Source organism: Haliaeetus albicilla, chromosome Z (genome assembly GCF_947461875.1).
Source record: "Haliaeetus albicilla chromosome Z, bHalAlb1.1, whole genome shotgun sequence".
Lineage (NCBI taxonomy): Eukaryota > Metazoa > Chordata > Aves > Accipitriformes > Accipitridae > Haliaeetus > Haliaeetus albicilla.
In genome coordinates this window covers 37,753,319-37,765,131 of record NC_091516.1, presented here as the reverse complement: position 1 = coordinate 37,765,131, position 11,813 = coordinate 37,753,319, and positions in this window count along the sequence as shown.

The following is an 11,813-nucleotide window of genomic DNA, read 5'->3' as shown; positions in this document are numbered from 1 at the left end:
ACACTCCCTATGACTGGTCTTGCATGAAAATATTTTGCAAGGGATTAAGGCTTCAATCCAACCTGAATACTAGCACTACTCTACCAGTAGTCATCTAGTCAGATAGTGACTGAGCTTCCAGGAAAAAATCAGGTATTAATCACAGCAACGTGTACAGACAGATAGATACCATCACCCTCTTGCGCTGCACACTGTACAAATGCATGAAAACACACAGCCCCTGCAAACACAGAGCTAAGAACCTCAACGTGGTCTACAAAAAGGATGGTGCAAATGACTCAAAATCACATAGAAAACAAAAGGAGAGTATTAGGTTAATTCTAGTTTACCCAGCCACATGCCCTGTCCCATCAGACAACAGTGCCTCTGTCCTGGCTCTTTTCAGATCAAAGTTTTCACTTTCTTGAGAAAAAAAAACAAGGAACCAGGAACTTGATGTCATTTTTTCCCCTCTCCTTCTGCCATCACACAAAAGATAACTCATTCAAGGACAGACAAAGTGACAATGATTATACAAAATGAAAAAAGAGTCTGTGAGGAAACTGTGGTTTATGAATAGCCCAGCTATCCACAGTGCATCTGGCATTATGAAAACATTATGTATTCAGAACAATAAAATCTGTTCACTAACAACTAGAGAACAGAAGAAAAACAAGAAAAAGAAGAGGCTACAATTTGTCATCTGCACTTTGCTTTACCAATAACACAGCATTTAGTGGGCCTTAATGCTCATATCATACTCCAGTATTTCCAGTTTTTACAGAAATAGGAGATTACATAGATTTATATGACATGTATTATTTATTGTCTACACCTGAGGCAAAGGTAGCAGTATGGTGCCACAGCAGCCTCAGTCATTTTAAACCCTGGAAGCAATAGTCCTGCACTCTCCTCCCGGTCCATCTTCTGACCTCTGCTTCTGCACTGGTTCTGTGTGGTAAATCAGTGCAGGAAGCAAACCCAGGAAAAAAATATATATTTTAGTGGTGGCAATTTTTTAGCCTAGTCACCTCCCAGTTCATAATGAAAGGGAACCAATGTGGGTACTGGCACAAGAAGACGGACCAGAAAGCACAAAGAGGGGCAGGTGAGAAACGTGACAGCCCACACATGGACAGACTTAAACTGCTCTGGACTTGTACACTCAGCTGTATCAGCACAACTGAGAAGGTGACTGGCATGGGGCATATGAACTGTTGGTTTTGACCAACAAATCCCACAGCTGCACCTCTAGAGGTCCTGTGATTTTCCCAAAGTAACATAGAAAATCTGAGCCAAAGTCAGAACAGACATCCCAGTGCCTAGACACTAGTTCATTACACCTTTTTTCTACGAAGAACTACCAAACAAATAAAAAACCAGAACCAAACATCCCTTACTTTTTTCTGCATACTTCTCTTGCTTAAAAGACTAATGCATTCATCACTGCTACTCCAGACACTAAGTTACATGCTGAAAAGCTTAGTGGACTATGGACATAGCCGCAAGAACTGAGTGTTAATGGAACACAAACACTGCTGTCTTGGAAAATACCTGGAAGAAACATGTATGATTGTAGGATTGAAAATTAGGAAACAAATAGAATGCGTCCAACAACTGTAGTACTACAAACTGAATTCTGAAGTGCGTCCCATTGAGTTTCCCAAATCTCATCTAATTCACTATCATGTTCTCCTGGTTTCAGCTGGGATAGAGTTAATTTTCTTCTTAGTAGCTGGTACAGTGTGTTTTGGATTTAGTGTGAGAATAATGTTGACAACACACTGATGTTTTAGTTGCTGCTAAGTAGCACTTATCCTAAGTTAAGGATTTTTCAGTTTGCCATGCTCTGCCAGCAAGCAGGTGCACAAGAAGCTGGGAGGGAGCATGACCAGGACAGCTGACCCAAACTAACCAGAGGGATATTCCATACCACAGGGTATCATGCTCAGTATATAAACTGGGGAAAGTTGGCCAGGAGGCCCCAGTGGCTGTTCAGGTATCAGTCAGCAGGTGGTGAGCAAATGCATTGTGCATCACTTGTCTTGTCTTGGGTTTTATTTCTTTTTTGTTTGTTATATTCCTTTCCATTATTATTATTATTGTTAGATATATTTTTTTACTTTCATTATTAAATCGCTCTATCTCAACACACGAGTTTTACTTCTTTTTGTCGATTCTCCTCCCTATCCCACTCGGTGTGGGGAGGAATGAGCAAGCAGCTGTGTGGTGCTTAGTTGCTGGCTGGGGTTAAACCATGACACATGTGATGATGCCCAACATCTTTCTTGAACTTTCTTAGAAGATTTGACTGGACAATGGTTTAGTTCCGTGTTAAAGAATACTTGTCTACAGGAACATTTAAAACACTAGATGCAGTTTCATTCTCTTTGATGGGATGAATAGTATCCTAAGTAAGGCTAGAGTGAAAGCTTTTTTGGCCTCCAGTAACAAAAACAAAGCACAGAAAGACCTATTATTCTACCACTCCTTTTGCAGAAAGCCAGCCTTACCATGTCATTTTCTTTGTTGCAACACGATGTCAGAGTAAGCATGAACTTCACTCCTTGCCTGAATTCCTCACATTTCTTACTGATGTTTCTCAAAAATAAGTCACACCCCTACGTTTGACTGGAGGATCACAGAGCAGATGGAGATCACTGAAGAGATGTGAAAGAGTAACACAAAAAGTGATTCCTAAAGTGATTGTGTTCTGAGTGAGTATTCATTCTGCGTGTGTGAAAAAGCTGCTGGATATTAAAGATGCACCTTAAATTCTCATTAATTTCAGTAGAACCAGGTTCACCCCACAACACAGTTATCTAACATCTCTTACTTTTTTCTGCATAATCCTCTTGCTTAAAAGACTCTTATTTAAATTTTGTGTTACTTAATTGTATATCATGCAACTTTTCATGAAACATCAAATTTTCCTAAACTGGAAAAAAGTGGAACAGTTTACAAAAAAAGAATTTTTTTTTTTTTTCAAATTCTAAACACACACTTAGAACTGAGTTTATGCATAAGTACAAGAGACACATTCAAATCTTAGTATGATATTCTATATTTATGCATATTTTAGGGTTAAGAGGTTTTCAAATGATTTAAAATAAGTGTCACTGTATGTTGGATCACTATATGGTGTCAAAAAATAACAAGTGCCCAAAAAAAGAAATTACTTTTGAATTTGGTCTTCTAATGGAGAGCAAAAAGTCTGTCTTCGCAGAAGTAAAATAGAGGTATGAAAAATATAATGAAGTTAAACTCTTATATTTATAATAGGAATAATGCACTGAAAGGAAGATCTGACAGTTCGGATAGGTGAGTTATAACATTTAGCCCCTTGGCAAGATGCTTATATAACCCAAATAAATTCTACCTATCCTAATCACTTGTACCCATTTTACAAATACTCAGTTTAAAGGCACAAAGTAATTACAGAATTCAGTTTAAGGTTATCACTTGTCTGGAAAGGATGCAAAATTTTCCTTAGAGGACAGCTAGGATGGGAGCTGAAATTACCTTCTGCCAGTGGACACTGTCTCTATTTCTGCTGTTGAGATGATGATACTCAGCCTCAAAAAAGGACAATAGTTCAGAGCTAACAAAACAATAGTTGGGGCATCAAATATATTTTGCACAATAAACACAATTCTTTCTTACATCACAAGCCAGATGGACTGCTTCAGTGGCTTAACCAACAGAAGGAAACAATACCCAAAAATATTTGGAAAAGTCCAATATATATTGTTTGCAGCACTGGATCACAAAAACAAGGCAGTTCGTTACAGTGGGTTCAGTACAGACACCATGGTCCATGGAGCCCTTATGCCAGAACTATTCGAGGCTCATAGCGCACCCCAGTCAAATACCATGTTAGAGGGATGAGACCAGCTTTTGTTTAACAGTGGATTTCAGTTGCAGGATGGTAGGAGTATAGCTGAAATACTGATAAACAAATGTTAGTCTCATTCCTATAACACTGAAGCTTGTCTAATTATTTTGTTTATTTCCACCTTGATGACTGCACTATGTATGAGCAATCAGGAATCGGCTATGCTTCCTGTGTATTAATTAATTTTCAGGAAATACTACAAACAAATTTTTCATATCAGAACCATACAGTAAGTCTTACCTTCAATGTTTTATTCATCACCCTTGCCTAGCACTTTCACTTGTGTCTGTAGGAAAGCACCAGTCATGGTCTATCATAAAGACTGTGAGAAAAAGTAGTTCCCTAAATTATGAAAGTCCTTCATTTCTGCCAGCATAAGGGGATAAATTCTTTCCCAGATTAGAAAATGTAGCTACCATTAGTCTTACTGGGAGAATCTCAGTCAGAGTCTCTTTCCTCACTACCACTGGACTTCCTTCACAGGAACTTGCTATCAGAAAGTTGCTGTCAAAACAAGTGGCGGTAACACAGACAGATACAGGACGTCCTTAGAAACTGAGCAAGAAGTAGAGCAGCCCCTCAATTAGGCATGACGCAGAATGAGCTGCCCAAAAGCAACAAATACCCTGGGAAAGGATGTTAAAGTGACTTGAGAACATTTTTGCAACCTTCTGATTCTCTGCTGCTCTCCAGGGACTAACAAGGACTTTTTGTAAATTAGACAGTCCTTGTTGTTCTCAAAATCACAGCAGCACCCCCAAGCTGCTCTAACTGCAGGTTGTCAGATCAGAGCAGAGCTTGCTTTTTACATACCTTCCCAACTCTACGTCTGGCTCACCCCAAATATTGCTAGATGGGGTCTGCCCATTAACTGCCTTACAAGGACATCTGCCAGTCTGACACAGGCTTCTTCATGCTGCCCTGAGCCTTCTGATCAGCACATTCAAGCCCAGAGGAATTTACTCTTTCTTTCTGTACTTTTTTAGCAACTACATCCCTGAACAGATGGCCAAAAATAATTCACCTATATCAAACAGACTGGCAAAGTTTATCACTGACACTACACTGCCAGTGGTGGCAGACAGGTCAAGAACTGAAGCCTTCATTAACTATTCACTCTAATGATCAGGTATATTGGAAAGCAGTGTAGGGAAGCCTACACTAATATACTTTTTACATATCGCTATCCAAAACCTTTCAGTAGGCTCAGCATTCTGGTCAGCATCTTTGAAATACCCCAAACTAATTCCAATTACATAAACAGAAATTAGCAGTGAAGCACCCAGTATTACATCACATGTCTAGCTTTCACAGTAATACCTGATACTTTGGTGGATATGGATACATCAACACTCACATTAAAAGCAGCATAAAAATAAACAGAAAATAATCCATAGCTTCCATGTAGGTGTAAGAGTCCTATTTACAACAGCTATCCACTGTTTTCTGGAAAAAGCAGCAATAGCTGTAATATGTGAAACGCTCTTAACCCTGCTAACAGCCTCTTTATTGCAAGTGCTCTAACTTCCACTTAGAAGCAACACAAAGCTCTTATTAATGTAATTGTCTGTCTCCTTTCTGATCTCAAGTAGTCCTCTGCTCATTTCCCTGCCAGGATCTAATGTTAATAGGGTGCTGGTTTTTCTCATTTATTAGCAGAGCTGGGTTCTGAATATCTCACAAAGAATTCTTGTAAGCTCAAATTGTTTCTTACCTGTAAGTGCACATTTTTTTTGACACTTGTACAAATATAGCCTCCTGAAAGCTGGCAACAGGATACGAAGGAGAAATTAATCCCATTTTCCCACACAGACACTCTGCTGTATCCAAATACAAAACTTATCAATCAGCTAACAGCTTAGTATCAAAATTACCTCAAGTGAGGATAAGAAAAAGTATTTTATATTTTAAAAGACAAACTGAATGCAAAGACTATCCAAAGACTGCCTCATGAAAAACTGATTCCTGAACCTCTCAGTCAGTGATAAGAGCTCACCAAAACCACCTCTGCTATAAAATAATTTTAGTCAGCTGGGCTACTCCAAAAGCCATTTCTTATAAGACAGCGATGCTTGGTACAGTCCAAGCTCCTGTTTGATTCAGACATACCTAAAAGAACGGCGAGCCACCGCTTGGCAGCAGTCTGGCTCAGGTCCACATCACTGGGGGAAGAAAGGGGAGTCCAGTATCTTTAAATATTCAGATATGAACACTTGAAACCACTGTAGCACAGACAAAGTCAGTGCTTTTAAAAAATCAGACAGAAATGAGCAACAATGTGGAAACTCACACATTCCAGAAAGATGTGAAATAGAGCTGTGGCTTCCTGACTGAATTTTTCATGGGAGAGAAGCCAGAAGTTTGAGAAATCCTTCTTCAGGTCAGCATACAGAGGTATCGCCTCTCACAACTCTCCTCTTTCCTGAACTGCCAGGCATCTCAAAGCTGCATTCTATTTCCCTAGGAGTCTAGTGTCTTCATAATGTATTTAGAGGTTCTAGGTAAATGAAAAGTGACTGTTCCCAAATTCATTTTCCACTTTCCATCTCTTACCTCTTATCTCTTCTCTGTGAAAAAATAAACTTTGCTGCAGCTGAACTCTAGTTTTCCCTATTATAGTGGTCAAAAGTGTCAAAGCTAAACCAGTGGGGATTTTTGTTCTGCAGCTTGCATTTAATCAATCTAAAGTAGAAATTTAAAGAAGAAAAAAAAAAAAACATTTTATATTTGCAGTTCATTAAACAGCTTATTACAAAATATGTCCTTTAGTCACAGTCACAGACAGTACTTAAAATACACTTCCTGCTAGTGCTATTACAAAGCTGAGAAAACCTCCAGAGTTTATACTGTTCCAGCTAAAGCAATCACAGCAAACATCTAACTTAACCTGTGAAAAAAATGCACTTATCTACTGAAGACCAGTCACCAGCTTGCATATTCCAACCAGAAAGAGCAAGAACAACACTGTACAAACTGGAGTTGCTTCCAGCAAGTAACACAGAATCGTAGAATGGGTTGCGTTTAGAAAGGAACTTAAAAGATCATTTAGACCAACCCTCCTGCCCTGGGCAGGGACATCTTTCACCAGATCAGGTTGCTCAAAGCCCTGTCCAACCTAACCTTGAACACTTCTGGGGATGGGGCATCCACTTCTTTGGGTAACCTGTTCCAGTGTCTGAGAACCCTCATCATAAAAAATGTCTTCCTTATATCCAATCTAAATCTACCCTCTTTCAGTTTCAGGAAGTCTTTCTCCATCATTCTGGTAAGTTTCCCCCTTTATAAAGATATATTGAAAGGTGGCAATTAGGTCTCGCTAGAGCCTTCTTTTCTCCAGACTGAACAACCCCAACTCTCTCAGCCTTTCCTCATAGGAGAGCTGTTCCATCCCTCTGATCATTTTTGTGGCCCTCCTCTGGACCCGCTCCAACAGGTCCATGTCTTTCTTGTACTGGGGACCCCAGATCTGGATGCAGTACTGCAGGTGGGGTCACACAACAGCAGAGTAGAGGGGGACAATCACCTGCTGGCTACGCTTTTTTTGATGCAGCCCAGGTTACAACTAACTTTCTGGCCTGCAAGTGCACATTGCTAGCTCATATTTAATTTTTCATCTACCCATGTACGCCCAAGTCTTTCTCTGCAGGGCTGCTCTCAATCCATTCGCCACCCAATCTGCAGGACCTTGCACCTGGCCTTGTTGAACTTCACAAGGTTCACACTGGCCCACTTCCCCAGCCTACCAAGGTCTTTCTGGATGGCATCCCTTCCCTCTAGCATATCAACTGCACCACTCAGTTTGGTGTCATCTGCAAACTTGCTGAGAGTGCACTCAATCCTGCTGTCTCTGTTATTAATAAAGATACTGAATGGTGCTGGTCCCAGTATGGACCCCTGAGGGACACCACTCGCTACTTGTTTCCATTTGCACATTAAGCCGTTGAATTAGCGACTGTATCTGCCAATTCCCTCAGGACGCTAGGATGCATCTCATTGGGTCCTACAGACTTGTGTATGTTCAGTTTCCTCAGATGGTCTTCAGCCTGATCTTCTCCCACAATAAGTGCGACTTCATTCCCCTAGTCCCTGCCTTGACATGCAGGGACTTGAGAGCTGTGGGAAGAGCAACTGCCAGTGAAAACTCAGGCAAAGAAGTTGTCGAATACCTCAGCCTTCTCCATGTCAGTTGTCACAAGACCTCCTGTCTCATTTAGCATGAGTAGTTTACAATTTCTTTTGTCTTCCTTTTCTGACTAATGTACCTGGAGAAGCCCTTGTTATTCTTCACACCCCTTGCCAAATTTAGCTCCAGCTGTGCCTTAGCTTTCCTGATCCCATCCCTACACTCCCAGCAGTATCCCTGTATTCTTCCCCAGGTGCGTGTCCCTGCTTCCACTGCCTATGCATTTCCCTCATGTTTCAGTCTGACCAGGAGGTCCTTACTCAGCCATGCTGGTCTCCTACCTTCCTTTAAATAGGTGCCAGCTCTCTTCTGCTCCTTTATCCCTGAGGGCAATTTCTCAGGGTGTCCCAGCCACTGGTTGCTTAAACAACTGAAAGCTCACTTTCCTAAGGTTTAGGGTCTTGACTATACTTTTCACCTGGCCCATATACCATGAGATCATGAATTCCACTAGGGCATGATCACTGCAGCTCAGGCTACCACGAGCCTAGACCCCTCCAATAAGTTCCTGTGCACTGGTGAGCAACAGTTCCAGTAATGCATCTTCTCTGGTTGGCCTTTCTATCATCCGGATTAAGTTGTTAATGCAAGTAATCATATAGTAGAACACAATTGCACAAACAATTCTACAGCTTTTACACCAAACATGAAGAGAGCTTCCGAGAACAAAAGCTGGTCTGATTCTTTCCCATATCAGCTGCTTTAATTAAATACTAAAAAATCCCTGCAACTCTCCTTATTTTATTAACTACACTACTTTGTAAAGAGACACAGGCTATTTTTGAAGCAGCTGGGTAAAATTAAAATTTTAAGATCTTACTCTGAGGCCCAAATGTAATTAAGATTTCTCCTTTAGTTCCTACTGCACCAACCACGTACAAGTAGGAAGTACAAGTACACTCTGACGTGAGCTTCACCAACAGCAACTTTTAATGGTTTACAAGGATTACAAAAGCTAACTGGAAAATATTCTTCCTGAGCTCGTGTTACACCTCAAAATTAAATGCCTTTCAGTTTCACCTGTTTACTGAATCTTCCTTGCTTGTCACCTACCCCTTTGTGACATTCTGAAAGCACCTGCACTATAGACAATGGAAGATCTTGTCCAGTGAATTTAAAAGCAATGCATTTTCTTTCAAACTGTTAGGAGCTTTGTCAGGTGCAGTACACATGTATAAAGCAAACAGCAAGCCTTGAAGACCTCTGTAGATAAGGTCTTTGAAAAAGTTGCAAGGAGTCAACAGATTCCCACAGTGAGGGAGGGGAAGCCACAGAAGAAGTCATTCCTGACTTTGTAGAGCCAAACTGTACCTATCAGGTTTCACTACAATTTAGGTTGGGTTTGTTTTTTTAAATAACAAAACCCTTAAAACAACGTACATCTTGAAAGAAGTATTCCTGAGGTATTTTGATTTGAGTATTAAGATCTTTAAAACAATTTACATCTTGAAAGGAGTATTCCCGAGGTATTTCGAATTGGGTATTAAGACTCAGAAAATATATCCTTCTCTACTTCATTTTTACCTTTTCAAATCATTGGCATCCTAAAGCAAGAAATGTGTTAGAAGTCTCATCCAGTTTATGATTCCATAAATACGTCTTATGTTGTTGTTTTTGCTGTTTTAACAACAGCAATGTACAGACATGCAGACATCTGCAGCAACTAGGAAAAAGCACAAAGAAAACAGAACATATTTTTCTGATAGACTGAGAAGGATATTTACAGATGATGAAGCAGTGTAGCCTGCAATACAAATCTTTCATTAGTTTTCATTACTTGCTGCTACAACGTTCAAGTTCAGAATTAAAACACACTTCTTTACTGTGCTTTCTACTCAAACACAGGTCTGCAGCTAACCTAAAGATAGCACTCCTACATTTTTTTTTTTCCCTTAATCTGGAATAATTTATTTAGCACCACATATACTCATGATGCTCTGGCAAACAAACAGGCCCCTCTGCTTAGAACAACACACAACTCAAGAACCTCATCTTGTGAGCTGCCCCATACTTGCAAATCTCAATGCGAACATGAAACTTAGCGAGAAGAACAGGCTGACAGCTCCAAAACTTCACTGTCCAGTAACAAGTAGGTAGGTAGCAAGTGATCATCACTAATAGCGACAATAAAGCTCCTACCCCGCTGGGTCAGATAGGGTCTGACAGTACTCAGGCAGACGTTTTTTCCATTTGCAGATGTTAAGGCCCAGCCCATACACCCCAGAGTTCAGCAAACAACTTTTTTTATCTTCTAGATCTTAGAAAGTTAGTTACAGTGTAACTTCAGAAGCAAAGAGCCTGAATATGGTCCCGTTTACACTAAGCCGTAGTCCCCCAAGACAATGCGACTTCTTAACGGATAAAATAGTCTCTGCTTATTTGAGAGTTACTAAGCCTTAGTAATATGGCAAAATAACAGGAATTCCAGTCAAACCTGACTCTCATCTGGTTCTAGATTCATATTCCTAATCTTGCTTTAGACTACAACATTTATTTGTTTTCACTTCCTCATTCTCTCTCAAAATCAAAACTGCTTTCACACAGCAGCTTTCTAAAGCTTGTTTTTTTCTTGTTTGATCCTTGTAGTCCAAGACCTTTGCATACAATCATCACTGCTTACCAGATATTGTAAGTCAAATTATGTCTTCCCTCTGTTAATTGTAGTGTTTGCCCATGAATTACACAGGATTGGTTCCTGCTTCAGTAACGTTCTGAGGCATGCATAGCACCACCAGCAATTTAAATCAAAACATATGGAAGGAGCTAGTGAATCATATAAGAAGCCCACTTACAGGGGAAAAAATAGAAAAAAATTAAAAGAGCCAGTGAGATTCAGAATACCGCTGATAACATGTGGCATTCAGTCCCTCATTTATACTCTAATGCTCCTCCTGATTGAAATGCAACCCTCCATCTACATAGTGATTTGTAAAAACCTGATCAATGGTAAGCAACTGACAGTATTATTCAGTAAGGTTTTTTATAATATTGTGCATAAATCCAAAGCATTTCTGAAAGAAAGATTACATTGATATGTAATTGCAGTTAAGAAGGAAACTACAGTTAAGTGGTTGTTAGTCTACTTCTAGTTATTACTCAGAGATTTTTTTATGACCCTTTCCCTCTGAATGTTCTGAATGCAGTCATAGAAATGTAATGACACACTGCTATAATCGAGTACTTGTCTGAATAATGAGACAGCAATGGCAGGATTTCTATAGGAAAGTGCTATGTAACCACCTATGGTTTATGTGCCTGCAGTGACAATTTATTAGATGTGAAGATAAGTCTCTTACACATTCCATGTCCAAAACATGAAACTAAATATAATTTTGGCAGCACTTGTATTGAGAATTCTTGGAAAGGACCCTCCAGAAGACACCAAGTTCATACGAACATGACTGTATGCGACAAATTCTCAAAGATAATCAATGCATGATGCACAAGGTCACCAGCAAGATTTTTTCTGAACTATCACACAGCAGGTCTTAAGATGGTGTGAAGCTAATTAAAAGCTAAAACTCTGAAAAAGGCTATCTATCCATATCAACCATGCTGAACTGATGCGTGCCGTTCTGCAATCAAGAAATTTTGTGCATCAGAGCAGAAGCCATTTAGAAAGCTGAATCACTTATTTTTACAACTTTTGGTATTAGCATTCAAATTTTGTTACAATGAAGTGAGAGGCCAAGACACTCACTGATCAAGACACTGTTGAAACGCCCGAGGCTGAATTTAACAATAGTCTTACGCTGC